Source organism: Pristiophorus japonicus, chromosome 7 (genome assembly GCF_044704955.1).
Source record: "Pristiophorus japonicus isolate sPriJap1 chromosome 7, sPriJap1.hap1, whole genome shotgun sequence".
In the NCBI taxonomy this organism is placed as follows: domain Eukaryota; kingdom Metazoa; phylum Chordata; class Chondrichthyes; family Pristiophoridae; genus Pristiophorus; species Pristiophorus japonicus.
In genome coordinates, this window is record NC_091983.1 from 25,983,354 (window position 1) to 26,009,082 (window position 25,729).

At 45.8% G+C, this 25,729-nt stretch overlaps 1 pseudogene; it reads left to right on the top strand.

Annotated features, from left to right (window-relative positions):
• Nucleotides 1-24,579, top strand: part of LOC139266572 (cytochrome c oxidase subunit 1-like) — a 29,708-nt pseudogene extending 5,129 nt beyond the window's left edge.
• Nucleotides 24,580-25,729: the final 1,150 nt, after the last annotated feature.

Consider the following 25,729-nt stretch of genomic DNA (forward strand, 5'->3'; position numbering starts at 1 on the left):
TCTATGAGCTTTCGGAACATGCCTGCGTGGCCTATTCCTTCAATGAAAAAGTCTCTCAGCATTTCTCTCCTCAGGTCATCAGAGAAATCACATAAACTAGCCAACCTCCGAAGTTCCGCCACGAAGTCAGGTATGCTCTGGCCCACACAGCGTCTGTAGTTGTAGAACCTGTGTCTGGCCATGTGTAGGCTGCTCGCTGGCTTCAGGTGGTGTCTTACCAGTGTGCTCAATTCTTCAAGCGACTTGCTTGCTGGTTTCTCGGGTGCCAGCAGATCCTTCATTAAAGCGTATGTTTTCGAACCACAGCTGGTCAAGAGATGGGCTCTTCTCTTGTCTGCTTTGTCGTCTCCTAACCAATCTTTGGTTACAAAGCTTTGCTGGAGCCTTTCTATAAAGTCCTCCCAATTGTCTCCAGCATTGTACTTTTCATCTGATCCGTTGTTCGCCATTCTGTGGATTCTGTAATCCCGTAACTCGTCGCCACTGTAAAGTCCTGTCCCCTCAGTACAGATTCACATGAGGCATGTAGTGAAGTCAAGGTCACTCTGGACCTGCACCTTTATTTCACAGCTCTGAAATGCTGCACTTGCCTGAGACCTGGCAAGTGCCTCTTGCAAATGCACCCCTGGTGGTAAGGTATGCTGGTGGTTACAGGTCATATCTTATTATAGTCATGTATAGCATGTTAGGATACAGTTATATATAATAATATAAGATACATGACAATAATTGTTCACATTTTATACAGAATTACATTGAATTACATAGAATATACAGCACAGAAACAGGTTATTCGGCCCAACTAGTCCATGCCAGCTTTTATGCCCCATTCGAGCCTCCTACCATCCTTGCTCATCTAACTCTACCGCATAACCCTCTATCCCTTTCTCCCTCATATGCTTATCCAGCTTCCCCTTAAGTACTTTTATACTATTCACCTCAACCACTACCTGTAAAGAGTTCCATATTCTCACCACTCTTTGGTTAAAGAGTTTCTTCTTTATTCCCTATTTGATTTCTTGTTGACTATCTTTATTGATGGCTTCTCGTTTTGCACTTCCCCACAAGTGGAAACATTCTCTCTGTTTCCACTCTATCAAAACCTTTCAGAATTTTAAAGACCTCTATTAGGTCACTCCTCAGCCTTCTCTTTTCAAGAGAAAAGAGACCCAGCCTGTTCATCCTACCTGATAGGTATAACCTCACATTTCTGGTATCATCCTTCTAAATCTTTTTTGCACCCTCTCCAGTGCCTCTATATCCTTCTTATAATATGGCGACCAGAACTGTACGAAGTGTGGTCTAAGTGTGGTCTAGCCAAGGTTCGATACAAGTTTAGCATAACTTCCCTACTTTTCAGTTCAGTCCCTCTAGAAATAAATCCTAGTGCTTGGTTTGCTTTTTAATGACCTTATTAAACTGCACTGCTACATTTAGTGGTTTAGGTATTTGTACTCTGAGATTCTTTTGTTCCTCTACCCCATTTAGATTCTTATTTTCCAAGTAATATGTGACCCCTTATTTTTCTTATCAAACTGTAATACCTCACACTTATCTGTGCTGAAATTCATTTGCCAATCATATGCCCATTCTGCAAGTTTCTTAATGTCTTCTTGTACTTTGTTGCAGTCCTTCTTCCAATTGACTATTTACCCCAATTTAGTGTCGTCCTCAAATTTAGAAATTGTGTTTTTGATTCCAAAGTCTAAATCATTGATATAAATTGTGAACAACAGTGGTCCCAGTACTGATCCTTGTGGGACACAACTGCCCATCTTCTGCCCCTCTGAATGGCTACCCTTTACCCCGACTCTCTGCATTCTGCCTTGAACCAGCTAGCTATCCCTTCTACTACTGGTCCTCTGATTCCATATGCTTTGACCTTAATCATTAATCTATTATCTAGCACCTTATCGAAGGCTTTTTGGATATCTAGAAAAACTACATCTACTGCATTAATCTCTGTTAACTCTTCAAATAATTCAATGATGTTGGACAAGCAAGACTTTTCCTTTTGAAATCCAAGCTGACTATTCAGTATTATATTTTTGGTTTCTAGGGGGCCAATTTTCAGCAGCCTACTGCCCTTTGCCACCGACTGCCGCCCACTCCCGCTGCCATTCCTTCTGTAGATCTGCCCAGTGCCACTTTGGAGGTGGCCTGGAGCGGGCGGGAGGGGAGAACCGCCCGCTGACATCAACGTACGGCTGAGTGGCGCAACTGAGATCTCCGCCTCCGAGCTCCCAGATTACTGTGGGTGGCGACGGCAGGACTCGGTGGCAGAACAGGGGTAGACCATTGGCTGCAGGCTGGTCTGTCCCCAACGGTAAATCTGAAGAACCTGAAAAAACGGAACATTTTTTTTAATTTTCCACAGCGATGTACCTGCATGGGGTCCCCTGAAGGTCTTCGGATAGTTTTGTATTTTTTATTTGTGATTTTTATTTTCAGGTCTTTGACCCTCCGTGGGCCCGACTCCATCCTCGGTGGCACTTGGGGCGGCAAGCACCTCTGCCGCCGAGAATGCGACCTCCTGCCCGCTGCCGCCCAGATTGGTGGCGTACGTTTCCCATTTGCTGCCCGCCGACCTTCAAGGGACCTTCTTCCTGAATATCCCGCCCAAGGTAGCGTCTGGTACCTCGGCGGCCATCGGTGGCACTTTGGGCGGCACTTGGGCGGGCAGAGGCCTTGCTGAAAATCGGTCCCTAGGTGTTTTCCTCTCTCAGTACTGCACTGGATTGTTAACCAAGATTAACTATTTAAGTTTTTGGAGCGGGATTTGAACCCACGACCTTCTGACACAGGCAAGAGTGCTATCCACTGAGCCATAGTTGACACCTTTTGTAGTCATAAGTTTTAATGAGTGGATTTTGGGAATTGACTGATATCCTCACTAATTGGAGCTCTAGACATTGCCTTTCCGCAAATAAACAAACTTGTAACTTCTTCCACCCTCCTTTTTACGAGTTCTGTCAGAGTACAATTTGTATCGGGGACTGGTGAATCTGTTTAGAAACATAGAAACATAGAAAATAGGTGCAGGAGTAGGCCATTCAGCCCTTCTAGCCTGCACCGCCATTCAATGAGTTCATGGCTGAACATGCAACTTCAGTACCCCATTCCTGCTTTCTCACCATACCCCTTGATTCCCCTAGTAGTAAGGACTTCATCTAACTCCTTTTTGAATATATTTAGTGAATTGGCCTCAACAACTTTCTGTGGTAGAGAATTCCACAGGTTCACCACTCCCTGGGTGAAGAAATTCCTCCTCATCTCAGTCCTAAATGGCTTCCCCCTTATCCTTAGACTGTGTCCCCTGGTTCTGGACTTCCCCAACATTGGGAACATTCTTCCTGCATCTAACCTGTCTAACCCCGTCAGAATTTTAAACGTTTCTATGAGGTCCCCTCTCATTCTTCTGAACTCCAGTGAATACAAGCCCAGTTGATCCAGTCTTTCTTGATAGGTCAGTCCCGCCATCCCGGGAATCAGTCTGGTGAACCTTCGCTGCACTCCCTCAATAGCAAGAATGTCCTTCCTCAGGTTAGGAGACCAAAACTGTACACAATACTCCAGGTGTGGCCTCACCAAGGTCCTGTACAATTGTAGCAACACCTCCCTGCCCCTGTACTCAAATCCCCTCGCTATGAAGGCCAACATGCCATTTGCTTTCTTAACCGCCTGCTGTACCTGCATGCCAACCTTCAATGGCTGATGTACCATGACACCCAGGTCTCTTTGCACCTCCCCTTTTCCTAATCTGTCACCATTCAGATAATAATCTGTCTCTCTGTTTTTACCACCAAAGTGGATAACCTTACATTTATCCACATTGTACTTCATCTGCCATGCATTTGCCCACTCACCTAACCTATCCAAGTCGCTCATAGCATCCTCCTCGCAGCTCACACTGCCACCCAACTTAGTGTCATCCGCAAATTTGGAGATACTACATTTAATCCCCTCGTCTAAACCATTAATGTACAGTGTAAACAGCTGGGGCCCCAGCACAGAACCTTGCAGTACTCCACTAGTCACTGCCTGCCATTCTGAAAAGTACCCATTTACTCCTACTCTTTGCTTCCTGTCTGACAACCAGTTCTCAATCCATGTCAGCACACTACCCCCAATCCCATGTGCTTTAACTTTGCACATTAATCTCTTGTGTGGGACCTTGTCAAAAGCCTTCTGAAAGTCCAAATATACCACATCAACTGGTTCTCCCTTGTCCACTCTACTGGAAACATCCTCAAAAAATTCCAGAAGATTTGTCAAGCATGATTTCCCTTTCACAAATCCATGCTGACTTGGACCTATCATATTACCTCTTTCCAAATGCACTGCTATGACATCCTTAATAATTGATTCCATCATTTTACCCACTACCGATGTCAGGCTGACCGGTCTATAATTCCCTGTTTTCTCTCTCCCTCCTTTTTTAAAAAGTGGGGTTACATTGGCTACCCTCCACTCCATAGGAACTGATCCAGAGTCAATGGAATGTTGGAAAATGACTGTCAATGCATCCACTATTTCCAAGGCCACCTCCTTAAGTATTCTGGGATGCAGTCCATCAGGCCCTGGGGATTTATCGGCCTTCAATCCCATCAATTTCCCCAACACAATTTCCCGACTAATAAGGATTTCCCTCAGTTCCTCCTCCTTACTAGACCCTCCGACCCCTTTTATATCCGGAAGGTTGTTTATGCCCTCCTCAGTGAATACCGAACCAAAGTACTTGTTCAATTGGTCCGCCATTTCTTTGTTCCCCGTTATGACTTCCCCTGATTCTGACTGCAGGGGACCTACGTTTGTCTTTACTAACCTTTTTCTCTTTACATATCTATAGAAACTTTTGCAATCCGTCTTAATGTTCCCTGCAAGCTTCTTCTCGTACTCCATTTTCCCTGCCCTAATCAAACCCTTTGTCCTCCTCTGCTGAGTTCTAAATTTCTCCCAGTCCCCGGGTTCACTGCTATTTCTGGCCAATTTGTATGCCACTTCCTTGGCTTTAATGCTATCCCTGATTTCCCTTGATAGCCACGGTTGAGCCACTTTCCCTTTTTTATTTTTACGCCAGACAGGAATGTACAATTGTTCTAGTTCATCCATGCGGTCTCTAAATGTCTGCCACTGCCCATCCACAGTCAACCCCTTCAGTATCATTCGCCAATCTATCCCAGCCAATTCACGCCTCATACCTTCAAAGTTACCCTTCTTTAAGTTCTGGACCATGGTCTCTGAATTAACTGTTTCATTCTCCATCCAAATGCAGAATTCCACCATATTATGGTCACTCTTCCCCAAGGGGCCTCGCACAACGAGATTGCTAATTAATCCTCTCTCATTACACAACACCCAGTCTAAGATGGCCTCCCCCCTAGTTGGTTCCTTGACATATTGGTCTAAAAAACCATCCCTTATGCACTCCAGGAAATCCTCCTCCACCGTATTGCTTCCAGTTTGGTTAACCCAATCTATGTGCATATTAAAGTCACCCATTATAACTGCTGCACCTTTATTGCACGCACCCCTAATTTCATGTTTGATGCCCTCCCCAACATCACTACTACTGTTTGGAGGTCTGTACACAACTCCCACTAACGTTTTTTGCCCTTTGGTATTCTGCAGCTCTACCCAGATAGATTTCACATCATCCAAGCTAATGTCCTTCCGAACTATTGCCTTAATTTGCTCCTTAACCAGCAATGCTACCCCACCTCCTTTTCCTTTTATTCTATCTTTCCTGAATGTTGAATGTTGGATACCCCTGGATGTTGAATACCCCTGGTTTACTTTCCTCTGGCCGGAAATCTTGCTCATGTTGGACCATCCCTGGATTTAACTGTTTCTCCCTTCGCTTAGCCGGTGCTTCCTTTGCACTGGTTTCTATTGAACTTATTGCAACCTATATTAATATGAACCATCTCAGGAACAATATCAGACTCCGCTTTTCATCTCATCTTTGCTTGTAAATTGCCGTTTTTTTCTCCTGACCCAGTGAACTTTAGCATGATAAGATATCATGCCCCACGTAATTTTGCGGCCTGTTTCTGGTTACTCAACAATATTAATTTATCCATTGGAAGGGGCGATTACCTACAACAGCACCAAACATTGGGGTATCTATTCCCACGTTGGGGTATAAACTATTCGTAGGGGTTCACAGACGCTTGGGGTACCTGTTCTGACTGCCAGGGTTTGGGCACTAATGGTTAACCTAGGGGCTCGCAGCTGCCTAACAACTGCTGTGGGGTCCATACGTGATCGTTGCTGATCAGCAATTTTACCCTTTAGCCCTCTCAGGCTGAGAGCCACCCTTGCCGCCCCGCACCCCACCACCACCGCCCTTCACCCCTGTACCATTATTAACCGACCGAAACGCAAACACAGCAGGTTAGAAATTTGGGCATGGCAAATTTTACAAGTCCTGCGCGTGAATGTTGAAGCCCACAGTGCCCCTGATATTGGTCTTCGAGCCTCATTTTCACTTCCATTAAGTTGGCAAGGCACCAAGAGGCAACGATGATCGGGCTGTCGGTAACTAAGCTGGGCGGGAAATCAGTGGCCGGGGGGGCGATTGGGAGGGAGGGGGGGGTGGGGCGGCCGGTTGGGCGGGGGGGGGGGGGGGGAGTGGTCGGAGATCAATAGCCGGGGAGGCCGCAAGTTTGGAGACAGGGGTGGGGGTGGGTGAAGGATCTTGGAGATTTGGGAGGGGGGAGGGAGGGGTGGCAGTGGAGCGGTGGCCCATACTCTTTAAATGTAGGATTGGGAGGAGCATGCCCAGCAAGAGGAGAAGGCCCTATTCTTTATCAACATTTATTCTGCCTGGATTCTGTATGATGTGCCATGCATTAAACTAATACTCGAGAGAAATGGCATCTTCTGTGAGAGAGAAATAGTTTGAGCAATAATAGCAATATGCCTAATGGTCTTAATTGTGTGAGCTCATCATATGTTTACAATAGGGATAGATATAGATATAATTAACCAGGAGAGAATAATTATCGTTATCCCTTAGGTGTGAAAGTCTTTAGTTGATTAGCTATTCTCCACAGAGGCGCAATGAAATGAGTGACTCCAATTCTTTGAGCACTTGGCTTTATCGGTCATTGGGAAAATGCTGGAGTCCATTATTAAGGAAGCAGTAGCGGGACATTTGGAAAAGCACGATTCAATCAATCAGAGTCAGCATGGATTTATGAAAGGGAAATCATGTTTGACAAATTTTCTGGAGTTCTTTAAGGATGTAATGAGCAGGATGGATAAGGGGGAACCTGTGGATGTGGTGTATTTAGATTTCCAGAATGCATTCGATAAGGTGCCACATAAAAGGTTACTGCACAAGATAAAAGCTCACGGGGTTGGGGGTAATATATCAGCATGAATAGATGGTTAGTTGAATAACAGAAAACAGAGTCGGGATAAATGAGTCATTTTCTGTTTGGCAAACAGTGGCTAGTGGGGTGCCGAAGGATTGGTGCTGGGTCCTCAACTATTTACAATCTATATTAATGATTTGGATGAAGGGACCGAGTATAATGTAGCCAAGTTTGCTGATGATACAAAGATGGGTGGGAAAGCAAATTGTGAGGAGGACACAAAAAATCTGCAAACGGATAAAGACAGGCTAAGTGAGAAGGCAAAAATTTGGCAGATGGAGTATAGGGCTCAATTTTGCCCAACCCCTTTTTTCGGTGCACTTACCTTAAATGCACCGACTTTGCGTGCTGGAAACGGTGCCGAAAAAAAGTCGCCCCATCCTGGCCGCTCTTCCGAGTCTCCGGAGTCCCAGCGTGGCATGCATTGTGGAGTAGGGGGGCGGAGCAACAGGCCAGCGCAGAAAACATTACCAGCACCTGCGCGCATGCGCAGTGATGTCGGCCCGATGTGTGCGCATGCGCAATAGCGCCGAAACTTGGCACTCGGCCATTTTTAAAGTGCATCGCAGCTGCTTTTCATTGCATGCCAGAAGGAGCGCTCCGAAGTGAATTAAATGCTGAATGCAAGCAGCAGTGTCCTGCCTGTGTTATATTCTGAAATTAACTGTTGTATGCCTGGAAACGAGTTTGGGATCATTGCAAAAGTGTTGTTAAGTGCCTTTGAGGACTGTGTGTTTTGAAAAATCACAGTTTGATTAAGTGCAGTGGAAAAGTATCTCAGAGCATTGCAAAAGTGCTGTTAGTGTCTCTCGATCAGTTGTAGCAATAATGCAGCAATGCACACCAAGAACAAAGAATTTCTTGCATGAGGAACTCAAGTCACTAGTTACTATCATTGAAAACAGATGGCAGGAGTTGGATACCAGCAGAGGCCACCCCAAAGAGATGAAGAAACGCTGGAATGAAGTTGCAGAAGAACTCTGCGGATTGGTGAACAAGAGATCTGGAAGGCAGTGTAAAAAGAAGTGGCAGGACCTTGGTCAAGTAGTTAGTGTAAGTAATATTTCCATTTATTCAATGTAATTTCAGTTGCAAATATGACCAGCTGTATATATCTCACCCAGCAGAAAGACACCCTCTCTAAAAAGTTGCATTTTAATCTTTGCAGAAGAAACTGTCCCACAACAAAAGGGAAACAACTCGAACAGGAGGAGGACCAGCAAATCTGCACCCACTGACACCCTTGGAAGAGAGGGTCGCTGCTTTGATGGGTTCTGCCTGGAGAAGAACCATCAATACCGCAGAAGCTGGGCCCACACGCGAGGGAGAGGGTAAGTCATGAAAAGTCATCGCGGCCTTTTAAATCAACTTGCTGCCTGGCCTGCTATGTGTGAGCCAACTCATGCCACCCATCCTGCCCCCCCCTCTGCTGCTGACCATGTAACTGTTCTGTTATATGTTGCAGAACTTGAGGACAATCCTCCTGATGATCCAAATCAAGATTCAGACGTAGACGAGCCTGAAGAGGAGAGCGACCCTCCAGAACAACATGGGCGTGAGGGGCGCTTTGAGTGGATGCAGGAGGGGTTCGATGACAGGAGTCTTCTACCGAATCTTGAGGAGGTCAACATATCTCACTTGCCAGGCTCGTCCGTGATTAGTGGTTCGACATTCTATGGTTTCCCACCGTCTGAGGTTGCAGGTCCCAGTGGTGGTGGTGGTGTTGTGCCGCAGCATCGCACACCAGTGGCCCCACTTTCCGAGGTTACAGGTCCCAGCAGTGGTGGTGATAGTGGTGGTGGTGCTGGTGCGAATCAGCAGGGAACACCCAGGGTCCCAAGGTCTCAGCCTGCGCCTCCCAGTGAGATGCCGCGAGCCAGATCCAGGGGGAGGGGAAGGAGACATGGACCACGCTCTCCTGAGATGCAGGATGCAACAGATGTGGTTCAGATTGGGTGGGGAGAGCGTTGAGCTTACGCGATCACTCCTGGACACCATAACTGGGGTAGGTGAGGAGGTAGCGAGACTGTCGGGAGAAGTAACAGTAATGGCACGGGAAATGGGAACCATGTCCGCTAACATCAGTGAGGGAATAGTGGCCATGAGGGATGGAATGTCAGAGGTAGTGGAAAGGATGAAAGTTGCAATGACCAAGGCCATGAGGGAGGGAATGTCTGAGTTAACTGCTACAATAAGGGAACATGCCCAGACCCTGCGCCCATTGACACAATCAACTGCCACACCCACTCCAATCTCCGCATCAAGCTCTGAACAGGCCAAGGCCGTTGTAATGTCTGTAAGCTTGTAATGTTTGTAGCTCCGCACTGTGGATGTGGACGTATTGTGTACTGCAACTGCAGAGGTAATAATTAAACAAACCAAGATAGATTCCGGAGGCTTCCGACAGAGCTGCCTGCCATGTTAGAAGCTGTGTGTGCTGTGCTCTGCGAATATAATCACATTTGGCCACGAGGATGGGATTTTTTTCGGATGATTTAAAGCTTAAATTTTGTTGGTGAAGGATTCAGCCAGCCGACAGAGAGACTTTGGAAGTTTCTGTCTTTGGAAAAAAGCTACAAAATCCAAGATAAAATACAGCACACAGTGTGAACAGCTAGAGATTAAAATGGCAGCACCCACAGGTGTAATCGGACATTTGGGGGAATATAGACACGACCGGGAACGTTTTAAATCATATGTGGATCGGCTAGAAATGTATTTCACGACAAATAATATAATCGAAGTTCCAGACAATGCAGTCCAGAACCGGGCTGTGTTGGAACGTAAGAGAGTGATCTTCTTATCAGAGGTGGGTCCGGCATTGTACGAAATCCTTGTAAATCTGCTTGTGCCTGACGAGCCAAAGGACACAAGGCTTAAAGAGATTTTAATGAAGCTGGAGCAGCACTATAACCCCAAACCGTTAGAAATTGCTGAAAGCTATCGTTTCGGGATTTGGAATCAAAAGTCTGATGAGGGTATCAGTGATTACATCATAGCATTAAAAAAGCTATCGATGCACTGTCATTCTGGAAACTTTCAAAACCGAGCATTACGGGATCATTTTGTTTGTGGGGTGAAAAATGATGAGATCAGAAGGAAGTTATTGACAACGGATGACTTGACTTTTGAGATTGCTTGTCAGACAGTGAGGTCAATGGGCATGGCCAAATAATATTCCCGAGAATTAAATAATAATTACGGTCGTCAGTCAACTGAGGTAAATCACCTGCAGGTTCAAAGTAAAAGATGGTGGGGGCCCAAAGTCTCAGAAACTGGAAATTCTAACAGAGCGTCGAAGTCATGCTATAGATGCCTGGGACAACACATTGCTCAAAGTTGTCCATATGTGAAGGCAGAGTGTTTCTTCTGCAGAAAGACTGAGCATCTTGCGAAGACATGCCGACTGAAGGGTAAACCAGCTTTTAAAGCTATGAGTTCAGCGTTCAAAGCTATGAGTGGAAATCCCAAAAGACTACATAGTATGGAAGAACAACAACAGGACGAGGAGATGTTAGAGTTATACGTCATCAGGAGCACGAGGTTAACGGATAGCGATTTGGAAAGCATCAAAATCCACATAGATGTTGCGGGATTCAAGATACCAATGGAAATTGACATGGGTGCATCCGTGAGTGTAGTACCAAAGTCGCTGTACCTCAACAAATTGCGTGATTTCCAATTGGAGAAATCCAAGATAGAGCTGCGGGGCTACTCGGGAGAGAAAATTCCTGTGGTAGGTCGTATCACCGTACCGGTGAAATATAAAGATCAATTTCAGAACTTGCCTCTAATAGTAGTGAAAGGAGACAAGTCTGCCTTACTAGGAAGAAATTGGTTGAGCTCACTGGAGCTGGATTGGAGTAAGATTTTCTGTGTGGAAGCGAGATTTTCATCAATGGATGAGAAGTATCCGAAGGTGTTCTGCGAAACGGGCAGTCCGATCCAAGGCTTCAAGACGAGTGTCAGGGTACAGAAGGACGCTAGATTGGTTTACTACAAGCCACGTTCCGTACCATATGCACTCAAGGAGAAAGTTGAGCTGGAACTCAAAAGACTAGAGATTGAGAACATTATTTGTAAGATAGATCAATGTAATTGGGCTACACCCACTGTTGTTGTACCTAAGTCCGATGGTAAGGTAAGATTGTGTGGTGATTATAAAGTAACCGTAAACCAGGTTCTAGAGGGTAATCTCCCCAATACATTGCCAAATATAGAAGATTTGTTCACAACACTGACAGGTGGTCAGATCTTCTCAAAACTGGATCTTACAAATGCCTACTTACAGCTTGAACTAGATGAGGAGTCCAAGTCATGTTTGACTATAAATACTCATCGAGGCCTATATCAATTTAATAGGCTACCATTTGGAGTGTCTTCCGCCCCTGCCATATTCCAAGGGGTGATGAACCAGATTTTGCAAGGTATTGAAGGGGTAGCATGTTATTTGGATGACATACTAATTTCAGCACCAAATAGGCAAATTCATAATAACATATTGAATGAAGTCCTCAAAGGGCTAGAGAAGCACAGAGTACAAGTGTCTGCTCATAAGTGTGAGTTATTTAAAAACTCAGTGGAGTACTTAGGGTACAGAGTAGACAAAGATGGTTTACATCCGACCAAGGAAAAACTGGATGCAATTAGAAATGCACCCACTCCCAGGAATGTCGCTGAACTTCGTTCATTCTTGGGTTTTTTTAACTATTATGGGAAGTTCCTACCAAATTTGGCTACAGTATTACATCCACTGAATGAACTTTTGAAAAAACAGGTCCATTGGAAGAGGTCAAAAGAATGCGATACAGCATTCAAGGAGTGTAAAAGCAAATTGGTAGAGAGCACCATGTTAGTTCACTATGACATATCAAAGGAAATTAAGCTAGAATGTGATGCCTCTCCATATAGAGTTGGGGCAGTGATCTCTCATGTATCACGTAGTGGGGAGGAGAGACCAATTGCTTTTGCTTCACGCACTCTCAGTGCCAGTGAGAGTCATTATGCACAAATTGAAAGGGAAGCTTTGGCATTAATTTTTGGGGGCAAGAAGTTTCACAAATACTTGTATGGTCATAAGTTTACCATCATTACGGACCATAAGCCCCTAACAGCAATCCTCCATCCAAAGTCCCCAGTTCCAACATTAGCTGCAGCCCAAATGCAGAGATGGGATTTGATTTTGTCAGCATATACATATGATATTGAATGCAGATGATCAGCTGATCACAGTAATGCTGATGCAATGTCTAGATTGCCTTCCCCATCACAAGTTACACCCGATAGGGAAGAAGTGTTTTATTTTTCATACATTGATGAACTGCCAGTCACAGCTGAAGAGATTGGTAGAGCAACCAAACGTGACCCAGTGATGTCAAAGGTGCATGAGTATATTGCAAATGGATGGCCAAACCAGGTAACAGACAACAATACACATCCATTCTTCATTCGTAGGAATTAATTATCAGTCGATAAAGATTGTATCATGTGGGGTGCAAGAGTGGTTATACCAAATAAATTCAAGTCCAAATTATTAGGAGACCTCCATGAACAGCACCTGAGAATGTGCTTGACCAAGAGTTTCTCACGCAGTTATTTATGGTGGCCAGGTCTTGATAAAGATATGGAGTACATCGTGAGTCAGTGTACGACATGTCAATCGGTAAGCAAGCAACCACCCCCAGTACCATTACAGCCATGGAAATGGCCTCCCAGGGTGTGGCAAAGGCTACATATTGATTTTGCTGAATTAGAAGGACAACAATTGTTCATTGTGATTGATAGCCATTCGAAGTGGGTTGAGGTGTTTCCAATGTGGAAAATAACAACAAGTAAAACATTGAACATTTTACGAAAATTATTTTCTTCATTTGGCCTCCCTGAAGAAATAGTTTTGGATAATGGACCACAATTTTGTTCAGAAGAATTTGCACAATTCATGAGCAAAAATGGTGTGAAACATAACAAGCTTCCACCATACCATCCTGCTTCGAATGGTGCAGCACTGTACAAATTGAAAAACGTGCCCTCATAAAACAAATGTTAGATCCAAATCCAAGGAAACAACAGTTGTCATTGGATCACAAATTGGCTAATTTTTTGATTACATAACGAAATACTCCTCATACAACTACTGGTAGAACACCCTCTTCGAAACAGAAAACAAGCAGTAAAGTTAAATTTGTTTCTCAAACGACAGCCACGAACCAGATTCTTGTTGTTAAAACGAAATTTGGCACAGTCCGTAGAAGAGACACAATTAAGACAGAAAGAGAATCATGATAGAGGTAGAGTAAAAGAGAGAAGTGTGAAATTAAACCAGAAGGTGAGAGTGAAGAACCATCACCATAAATGGGTAAAGTGGTTACCAGGAAGAGTGGTGAAGATATGTGGTCCTCGCACATATTTGGTAAAGATGTTTGATAATGGACAGTTTAGGTTTGTTCATATTGATCATATTTTACATACAGACATGGAAGGAGTTGAAGGTGGGAATGATTCAATTATTTCTGACTCATCATTTAGTTTTGATACACCAGTAGCAAATCTTAAATCCAATGTACTGGAAACAAATCCAGGAGAGAATCAGAATGAAAGCCTGAGTCCGAGTCAGGAAAACAAAGAGCCTGAAGTTAGAGTGAGTTCAAATGAAAATCAAGGAAATTCCGTGGAGGAAAACGTTCCTCAGGATGAGCCTCGAATGAGTGTGAAATCGACACCATGTTTGGAAGGTTCTGTTCGAGAGCGAAGGTACCCTCTTCGAAACAGAAAACAAGCAGTAAAGTTAAATTTGTAAATATGGAAAAAAAATACGTTTATATCCTGTGTTATATATAAACATGGAAGTTATGTATGATGTTTGTTATGATGGCTTCTTCATTAAGGAGGGAGAAGTATAATGTCTTTAAGCTTGTAATGTTTGTAGCTCCACACTGTGGATGTGGACGTATTGTTTACTGCATCGGCCGAGTGAATAATTAAACAGAACCAGGCAGATTCCGGAGGCTTCCGACAGAGCTGCCTGCCATGTTCGAAGCTGTGTGTGCTGTGCTCTGCGAATATATCACAGCCGCGCCCTCCAACTTGCCGCCTGGGCCCTCCAACTTGCCACGTAACATTGACGCCCCACACCCTCAAGAGGTGCCCAGTGGCCGAGATGTTAGAAAGAAGAATCTTGGTGTGTACCGGAAAAACACTGCGCCACCACCTTCGGGCAGGGGTAGTGGCGAGCCCAAGACCAAGCACAGCGGGCGGCCTTAGACTAAGGGGGATGAGAGATGGGTGCAGCCTTTCTTTGCTGCTGTTGTTTTTGTTTTTCTTGTTTATGTCACTTCACTCACTGTTCTAACTGTTCTCACATTGGGTGTTTTTTGTAAGTTATGTAACTTTACACGTTTATAAGTGAACTTAAAGTTTAAGTGATCTTAGAGTGTAACTGTTCTCACATTGGGTGTTTTTTGTAAGTTATGTAACTTTACAAGTTTATAAGTGATCTTAACGTTGAAGTGATCTTACAGTATAAATGTTCTCACATTGGATTTTTCTTGTAAGTTATGTGATGTTACAAGTTTATAAGTGATCTTAATGTTTAAGTGATTTTAAAGAGTAAAAGTTGATACAAGAATATTTTTATTATACTAAAGTTAAGTACATTGCAAAGTTTTGAATAAAATATATTTTACATTAAAACTGAATCATGTTCCATTAACACAGCACAAGATTAGGAACAGCTCCAAAAAATAAACATGTCCATGCAGAATAGTTGTCGCTGAGCCCTCAGTCATCAGCAAAGCGTTCACGGAGGAGCTGCTGGCGCAAGGCTCGAGCAATCGTTAAGGGGGCATAATGGCCTGCCCTCCTCCGACATCATGTTCCGGCCTGAAGCACTTGCATGGTTTCCTCATCCTCATCATCATCATCATCATCCTTCCGCTCGCCACCAGCATTTCCACATCATCATCATGAGCCACTCTCACCTCAGGTGGGTCTTCTTCCACTACCAGATGCTGCTGCATGATGGCTAAGTTATGCAGCATGCACCATACAACAGTGAACTGACCGACTTAGGGGAATGTTGCAAGTAACCTCTGGAATGGTCCCGGCATCGGAAACATTGTTTCAACATGCCAATGGTCCTCTCTATGATGCTGCGTGTTGCAATGTGTGACATGTTGTATTGACGGGTCAGCTTCCATCCGGGTTACGCGTAGGGACCTCATGAGCCAGGTGGTGAGGCCATACCCTTTGTCTCCCAGTAGCCAGTTTTTCCCTTCTGGCTGCTGCTCAAACATTTCAGATATAAAGCTGTCGCGTAGGATGAACGCATCATGAGTGCTGCCAGGGTATCTTGCATCGACTGATGCGATGCGATGCATGTCGTCACACACGAGCTGCACATTAATGGAGTGGAAGCTTTTTCTATTCCTGAACATCTCGACATCCTCCAAAGATGCTCGCAAGGTGACGTTGGTACAATCAATGCAGCCCTGTATCTTTGGGAAGCCAGCGATCCTTGAGAACCCCACAGCCCACTCATACATTGCTTGGGCAGTAATTGGGAACTTGATGAAGTCATTCCTCTGCACATACAGTGCAGCCGTGACCTGGTGAATAAAGACATGTATTGCATGTTGAGAGATGACACACACATCTCCAGTTGTAGATTGAAATTATCCCGAGGCATAGAAGGTAAGTGCAGCTGTAACCTTCACTTCAACTCTCAAAGCAGTCCACCTGCTGCTTCTCGGCTGTAGGTCTGGTCCCAGCAAGTCACAGATCTCACGGACAACTTATTTGCGGAAACGCAGCCTTCTGACACACTCTGCATCACTCAGGTGCAGGTAAGAACGCCTCACTCGAAATTGCCGAGCTAGGTAAGCACTCCTGCCCTCCTACCCCTACGGGCTCTGATGTTCCTGATGTGATGAGCTCTAATCAATTGTCTCCTATGCAGCACAATGATGCAGAAGGCTCGCACAAGGTATGGCATTGTCAGTATTGCCCCCATACTTAAAGTTGAACTTTCAAAGAAGGTCAAAGCAGGCAGCACAGCACAGGTTTGCAGTTCTCTCTCTCTCTCTCTCCAGGTGGACCACACCCAAAGGTCCTTTGTCCTCTCCTCTCCCCGTCCCCCCCCCCCCCCCCGGGTCTTATGACCTCTCTCCCCCCACCCCCACCTCACCTGGGTCTTGTGACCTGCCTTCCTACTCTCACCACCCCCACTCCTCCCAGCATCCCCGTTGAGATAGAGGCCAGCATCTCTCTCTCTCTCTCTGGCTACCTCCCCGGTGACATCGATGCCAGCATCTCTCTCTCTCGCTCTCTAGCTACCACCTCCACCCCCTCCTCCCGCCCCCCTCGGTGACATCGCAGCTACCATCTCGCATTTCTCCCACCCATCGATGCCACATTCGGTCGCTCTGCTTAACGCCCCCCGCCCCCAGTGACATCGCGGCTACCATCTCGCATTTCTCCCACCCACCGATGCCGCGTTCGGTCACTCTGGACTCCCGGTGTGTGTCTTCCCTCCCCTATCCCAGGCCGAATGGCCTCTCGCACAGGCCGGCCCACTGCCTTCCCGAGCCGACTTCAAAGATTAAATTAGGATTTACTTGATTTCTATTAGTATTTTAATTGTTTGAGCTTTTCCTTGCAATGTTTGGTGCTTGGTTGTTTAGTTTGAGGTCCTCTCCGGTTCCCGTCCATCCCCTATCCCTGTCCTAATGTCTGCCGATGTAGTAGTGTGCGCTGCTTTTTCTTCACTGCCCACAAGGTTTTTCAGAACTGGCCACATACGCTGACCTAAGTAAATTTGGAGTAAGTTTTATCTGGCCAAAGTGGTATAAATGGCCAAAACTGGCATAAGCGCCTGGGAACGCGCCCTTTTGAAAAAAAAACTGATCTAAAAAAAATCGTAACTAACTGACTTACTCTGGAGCAACTTTTTGTGGGAAAATGGAATTTTTTAACTTACGCCAGAAAAAACAACTTACTCCAAAAAAATTGATGCAAGTCATGGCCAAAATTGGGCCCATATGTGGGAAAATGTGAGGTTATCCACTTTAAAAGAAATAATGGATAAGCAAATTATAATTTCAATGGAGAAAAATTGCAACGTGCTGCAGTGCAGAGGGACCTGGGGGTCCTTGTGTATGAAACACAAAAAGTTAGTATGCAGGTACAGCAATTAATCTGAAGGCAAATGGAATCTTGGCCTTTATTGCAAGGGGAATAGAGTATAAAAGCAGAGAAGTCCTGCTACAACTGTATAGGGTATTGATGAGGCCACGTCTGGAGTACTGCGTACAGTTTTGGTCTCCGTATTTAAGAAAGGATATACTTGCAATGGAGGCTGTTCATAGAAGGTTCACTGGGTTGATTCCGGAGATGAGAGGGTTGACTTATGAAGATAAGTTGAGTAGGTTGGGCCTATACTCATTGGAGTTCAGAAGAATGAGAGGTGATCTTATTGAAACTTATAAGATAACGAGGGGGCTCGACAAGGTGTATGCAGAGAGGATATTTCTACTCATAGGGGAAAATAAAACGAGGGGACATAGTCTTAGAATAAGGAGCCGCGCATTTAAAACTGAGATGAGGAGAAATTTCTTCTCTCAGAGGGTTGTAAATCTGTGGAATTATCTGCCCCAGAGAGCGATGGAGGCTGGGTCATTGAATATATTTAAGGCGGAGATAGACAGGTTTTTGAGCGATAAGGGTTATGGGGAGTGGGCAGGGAAGTGGAGCTGAGTCTATACTCAGATCAGCCATGATCTTATTGAATAGCGGAACAGGCTCGAGGAGCTAAATGGCCAACTTCTGCTCCTAATTCTTATCTTCTTATGTTCTTATCTTCGTATCTTCTTATCTTTTTTTGTCATGTATCTTACATTATTATATATAACTGTATCCAAACATGCTATACATGACTGTAATAAGATATGACCTGTAACCACCAGCATAACTTACCACCAGGGGTGCACTTGCAAGAGACAGGTATATAAGGACAGGTCTCAGGCAACTGCAGCATTCCAGAGCTGTGAAATAAAGGTGCAGGTCCAGAGCGACCTTGACTTCACTATATGCCTCGTGTGAATCTGTACTGAGGGGACAGGACTTTACAGTGGCGACGAGTTACGGGATTACAGAATCCACAGAATGGCGAACAACGGATCAGATGAAAAGTACAACGCAGGAGACAATTGGGAGGACTTTATAGAAAGGCTCCAGCAAAGCTTTGTAACCAAAGACTGGTTAGGCGACGATAAGGAAGACAAGAGAAGAGCCCATCTCTTGACCAGCTGTGGCTCGAAAACATACGCTTTAATGAAGGATATGTTGGCACCCGAGAAACCAGCAAGCAAGTCGTTTGAAGAATTGAGCACACTGGTAAGAGACCACCTGAAGCCAGCGAGCAGCCTACACATGGCCAGACACAGGTTCTACAACTACAGATGCTGTGTGGGCCAGAGCATACCCGACTTCGTGACGGAACTTCGGAGGTTGGCTAGTTTAAGTGAGTTCTCCGATGAACTGAGGAGAGAAATGCTGAAAGACTTTTTCATTGAAGGAATAGGCCACACAGGCATCTTCCGAAAGCTCATAGAGACCAAGAACCTGACCTTAGAGGCAGCAGCACTGGTTGCACAGACATTCTTGGTAGGGGGAAGAAGAAACGAGGTTGATTTACAATGCAGGTACGACAACTAACGAAATATCAGAACAAGAAGTTCAAAGCACTAAACAAGCTGCTACCCCCACACACAGACAAAACCGGGAGAACAGGCTCTCGACAGCTGGCAGAAGCCATCAAGGGCCACAGGAACAGCCATTCACACCTCATCAACCCACAATGAAAGCAATCAACTACAAACTGAGAGAAGCTCAAGAGAGATCAGCCAGACGCAGCTTATTCTTTGGAAACACTTTGAACAATGGAACAGGTCTGTGCTGGAGGTGTGGTGGTGGGCACTCGGCAAGGGGATGTCGATTTCAGCAGGCTGTTTGCAGAAATTGTGAATATACAGGGCATTTGGCCCGCATGTGCAAAAAAAAGGCAGCTCGGCTGGTATACGAATCGGATGGGTCGGAAAGCGGACCAGAAGATGGTGGGGACAGTACCCGGGACACCGATGTACAGCGGGTCAATATGATCAATGGCCGCTGCTCCTACAACAGGATGCCTCCTATAATGATGAGGGTCCTACTCAATGGGATATCTGTCAACTCGGAGCTGGATACGGGAGCGAGTCAATCTCTCATGGGCGCTCAACAATTTGAACAACTGTGGCCGCATAAAAGAGACAGACCAAAACTCACAAGGGTCGACACCAAACTAAGGACCGATACCAAAGAAATCGTACCAGTCCTCGGCAGCGCCATGCTCTCTGTCACACACAAAGGGACAGTGAACCGACTTCCCCTGTGGATTGTCCCCGGAAAGCCCCAGCACTGCTGGGGAGAAGCTGGCTGGCAAAACTAAACTGAAAATGGGATGATGGCCATGCCATGTCATTAGAGGAACGGACCTCCTGCTCAACAGTTATAAAGCGATTGGAACATCTCTTTCAGCCAGGTGTGGGCACTTTCAAAGGAGCCAAAGTCAAAATCTATATCACACAGGATGCTAGACCGGTCCATTACAAGGCCAGAGCTGTACCCTATATGATGAGGGAAAAGATTGAACACGAACTAGACAGGCTTCTGCGGGAAGGTATTATATCACCTGTGGAATTTAGCGACTGGGCAAGTCCCATCGTCCCAGTCATGAAGCCTGATAGATCCGTACGAATCTGTAGGGACTACAAATCTACCATAAACAGAGTCTCCCTACAGGACCAGTACCCACTGCCCAGAGCGGAGGACTTATTTGCTACATTGGCTGGAGATAAACTTTTCTCAAAATTAGACCTCACATCTGCGTATATGACGTAAGAATTGACCGAGGAATCCAAGCTACTCACAACCATCAACACACATTGAGGCCTTTTCATGTACAATTTGGCATCAGGTCGGCAGCTGCCATATTCCAGCGCAACATGGAGAGTCTGTTCAAGTCCATCCCGGGGACGGTTGTATTTCAAGACGACATACTTATCACGGGCAGGGACACCGACTCCCATCTCCGTAATTTGGAGGAAGTACTAAAGCGGTTGGATCGGGTAGGCCTACGAGTCAAGAAATCCAAGTGCCTGTTTCTCGCAACTGAGGTTGAATTTTTGGGCAGAAGGATTGCCGGTGACGGAATCCGCCCAACAGAGTCCAAAACAGAAGCAATTCGCCTGGCACCCAGGCCCCGGAATGTTTCAGAACTGCGCGCCTTTCTCGGGCTACTCAATTACTTTGGAAACTTTTTGCAGAACTTAAGCACGCTGCTGTAGCCTCTCCACGTGCTACTCAGGAAGGGGTGTGATTGGTTTTGGGGGGACGCCCAGGAACGCGCCTTCAATAAGGCACGCAACCTTCTGTGTTCCAATAGTATTTTTACTTTTTTTGACCCAGGTAAAAAGCTAGTTCTCACATGCGATGCGTTAGCGTATGGGGTCAGGTGCGTTTTGCAACATGTCAATAGTGTGGGCAAATTACAACCCATAGCTTATGCCTCCAGGTCACTTTCGCGGGCAGAGCGCGGGTACGGAATGGTAGAGAAGGAGGCGCTCGCATGCATGTACGGTGTCAAAAAGATGCACCAATACCTTTTCGGGGCCAAGTTCACCTTAGAAACCAACCTCAAGCCCCTCACATCCCTCCTATCTGAGAGTAAGGCAATAAACGCCAACGCCTCGGTGCGAATTCAACGGTGGGCACTCATGCTGGCGTCCTACGACTATACCATAAGGCACAGACCAGGCACAGACAACTGTGCCGACGCGCTCAGCAGGCTACCCCTGTCGACCACTGAAGGGTCTGACGAACAGGACTGTGAGATAGTCATGGCAATCAATGCCTTTGAGTCCACAGGTTCGCCCATGATGGCTCGCCAAATCAGGGCCTGGACGGCCAGCAACCCCACGTTATCCTTAGTAAAAAGATGTGTCCTAACCAGTGACTGGGCAGAGGCTCGCGATGCCTGCCCCGAGGAATTAAAATCCTTTCACAGGCGCATACATGAGCTATCACTACAAGCAGATTGCCTGATGTGGGGCAGCCGAGTAGTCATGCCTCTGTGAGGCAGAGAGGCATTTGTCCGGGAGCTCCACCGCAAGCACCCGGGGATCGTTCTCATGAAGGCCATAGCCAGATCCCACGTCTGGTGTCCTGGTATTGACGCGGACTTGGAGCTCTGCGTCCGAAGGTGCACCATTTGTGCCCAACTCAGCAATGCCCCCAGGGAGGCTCCACTGAGCCCCTGGCCCTGGCCTACCAAACCGTGGTCGCAGGTGCACGTAGACTATGCGGGCCCATTCATGGGCAAAATGTTCCTCGTAGTTGTAGATGCATTTTCAAAGTGGATCGAATGCACCATTTTAAACTCGAGCACAACCTCCACCACTGTGGAGAGCCTCGCAACCATGTTTGCAATGCACGGAATCCCTGAAATATTGGTCAGTGACAATGGTCCATGCTTCACCAGTGCAGAATTCCAAGACTTTATAATTGACCACGGCATAAATCACGTCAAGACGGCACCGTTCAAGCCGGCCTCCAACGGCCAGGTGGAGAGAGCAGTGCAAATCATTAAACAAGGCATGCTTAAAATCCAAGGTCCCACGCTGCAGGGTCGCCTGTCGCGACTGCTGCTGGCATACAGATCTCGTCCGCATTCACTGACTGGGATCCCCCCAACACAACTGTTGATGAAAAGGACTTTAAAAACAAGGCTCTCATTAATCCTCCCAGACATGCACGAAATTGTTGAGGCAAAGCGCCATAAGCTGACTGAGTACCATGACGGAAATTTGAGGGGGAGATGAAATGAGATAGGGGACAAAGTGTTTGTACTAAACTATGGCAGGGATCCCAAATTGCTCGCAGGGACAGTAACGGGCAAGGAAGGAAACAGGCTACTGGTAGTACAAATGGACAATGGCAAAACCTGCCGGAGGCATGAAGACCAAGTCAAAAGCAGATTTATCAACAACACCGCAGAACCAGAGGCAGACTACAATGTGGAACTCGCACCACACCTGGTGGACAGACAGAGGGAACAACCCGAGGAAAGGGCAATCCCAACAGACAGCCCAGGCGAGTCAACAACAATCACACCAATTGAAACAGACAGCCCAGGCGAGATACCAGCAACCACACCCAAAGAAAAACAGACACCAAGGCAAACAACTGAACCACAATTCAGACACTCCACGCGAGAGCGTAGACCACCTGAGAGACTGAACCTATAAAGACAATAAGACCTTGGGGGAGGATGATGTCATGTATCTTACATTATTATATACAACTGTATCCTAACATGCTATACATGACTGTAATAAGATATGACCTGTAACCACCAGCATACCTTACCACCAGGGGTGCACTTGCAAGAGACAGGTCTATAAGGATAGGTCTCAGGCAAGTGCAGCATTCCAGAGCTGTGAAATAAAGGTGCAGGTCCAGAATTACCTTGACTTCACTGCATGCTTCATGTGAATCTGTACTGAGGGGACAGGACTTTACATTTTTCGAATGGGAGGGCTATATAAGAACTATCGTGACTAATTCCTCCCCAGATATTGTTCTTCATCTTACCTATTATCTTGAGCATCCCTGATTATAATCGCTCAAACATTGGTGGCCGTGTTGCCTCGGCTCCAAGCTCTGGAACTCCCTGCCTAAACCTCTCCACTTCTCTACCTCTCTTTCCTCCTTGAAGATGCTCCTTAAAACAGCTCTCTTTGAACAAGCTTTTAGTCACCTGCGCTAATTTCTACTTTGTGGCTCAGTGTCAAATTTTTTATCTTATAATACTCCTGTGAAGCACCTTGGGACGTTTCACTACATTAAAGGCGCTATATAAATACACGTTGTTGTTGTTATTATGTAGAAGCCCACTTTCGCTATAGAAACATAGAAATTTACAGTGCAGACGGAGGCCATTTTAGCCCATCGTGTCCGCACCGGTCGACAAACAGCCGCACGGCCCTCGGTCAGCAGCTCTGGAGGTTACATATAAACTTATGAACAATGAACAATGGCGGAAAGGTGAAGAGCAGCCAGCCCAACTAGTCTGCCCCACACGACTGCGACACCACTTACACTGAAACATTCTACATTCCACCCCAACCGGAGCCATGTGATCTCCTGGGAGAGACAAAAATCAGATAAAAACCCAGGCCAATTTGGAGAAAAAAATCTGGTAAAATTCCTCTCTGATCCATCCAGGCGATCGAAACTAGTCCAGACCATATTCGATTCTCTGCAGTACTTACTATCATATCTGTGCTGGCCAACAAGAGGTTATCCAGCTCTAGGTCCGTAACCCTGCAGGTTACGGCACTTTAAGTGCCCATCCAACCATCTCTTAAATGTAGTGAGGGTTTCTGCATCCACCACTCTTCTAGGCAGTGAGTTTCAGATTCCCACAACCCTCTGCATAAAGAAGCCCCCCTCAAATCCCCACTAAACCTTCCACCAACCACCTTAAAACTATGCCCCCTCGTAATAGCCCCCTCCACCAATGGAAATAGGCCTTTGCCACCCACTATATCCACTATGTATTAACAATATTTGGCATTGCAGTAGATATAGTTCCCCGATTTCCATTCATTTCCAGTTATATACTGCACAGCACTCGGAACTAAAGTCCACTTGAAGTCACATTTATCGGAGCATTCCTGACCTTCTTTCCCCAGCACTTGCTAGGCCTCGCCATGCCTACCATGATGATATTCAGACTGGCCAGACGCATGCCAGTTTAAACCTTACCCTGCTTTCGGGGAACTGACTGGATCGGGTGCAAAACTGGCTTTACCACCATCAAAGTCAATATTGGGCGGGGCGTAAAACCAGCGTTCCACCCGATCACGTGGGAATCCCGCCCGGCGAGTTCGGTTAAAATGACCCCTGAAGCACACTTTCTTCAATTGGCTCATTCGTCTCCTTAATTGCCGTAATTATATTCTTAATTATCTTTTGAGAAGTGTCCTCTCCAAATGGGAGGGCTGATCAACTGAACTCCCAATGACAAATATAGAGTGGCTTTGTGATTCTCCTCCACCATTACTGCATCTATGAGGAACCAGAGTTCATTCTGGTCCAATAGACCTTTAACTCAGTAGAGCGGAATGAATGGAACGCCCGAATATGGATTTGAACCACTCTGCCACTTTCTTCATCAATAAGATACAAGTAAATAAAAATATTACGTTGCCTTGCCGCAGCTAAATCACGAGTTAACATTTTCTTTAAATTACAGGGCTATGGGGAAACAGCAGAGGAGTGTGATTAAATGGATAGCTCTACCAAAGAACCGGTAGAAGCACAATGGTCAGAATGGCCTCATTTTGTGCTGTATCATTCTAAATTCTCATGCTTCCTAAGTTCCTTAACTAAATGGCACATCCCTCATAATTAGGATTCAAAGGGGACTTTTCCTGTAATGGAAAAACAATTTAATTTTCATGACCACACATTAATAATTCTATTCTTAATTGGCACATTAGTCCTATATATTGCTATAGCAATAGTATCTATAAACAAATACATTCTAGACTTCAAAATGGTACCAACTGTTCTTCCTGCTGTCGTTCTTACTGTAGGCGATAGTAGCAAAATTGGTTATGCTTTCTCCAGATCCAGTCAGTCAGTCAGTTACTCTCTCTCTCCGCCCCTCTCACCCCCACCCCACCACCGTCTCCCCCCTCTCTCTGTCTTTATTTTTGTTACTCCCTCTATCATTCCTCATTCTCTCTTACTGCTCTCTGCACATTTGGGTAGCAATGCACAAACTGGCCAAATGATGCTTACTGACATAATAGCTTGCAGTTGTATAAGCGCCTTTAACGTAGTAAAATGTCCCAGGGTGCTTCACAGGAGCGTTATCAAACAAACTTTGGCACTAAGCCACATAAGGAGCTATTAGGACAGGAGACCAAAAGCTTAGTGAAAAAGATAGGTTTTAAGGAGGGTCTTGAAGGAGGAGAGAGGTAGAGAGGCAGAGAGGCAGAGAGGCAGAGAGGTTTAAGGAGGGAATTCCAGAGCTTAGGGCCTGTGTAGCTGAAGGTACAGCCACCAGTTGTAGAGCGATGAAAATTGGGGATACGCCAGATTGGAGGAGCACAGAGATCTCGGAGGTTTGTAAGGCTGTAAGAGGTTACAGAGACAGGGAGGGGCCAGGCCATGGAGAGATTTGGAAACAAAAATGAGAATTTTAAAATAGAGGCGTTGATGGACAGATAGCCAATGTAAGTCAG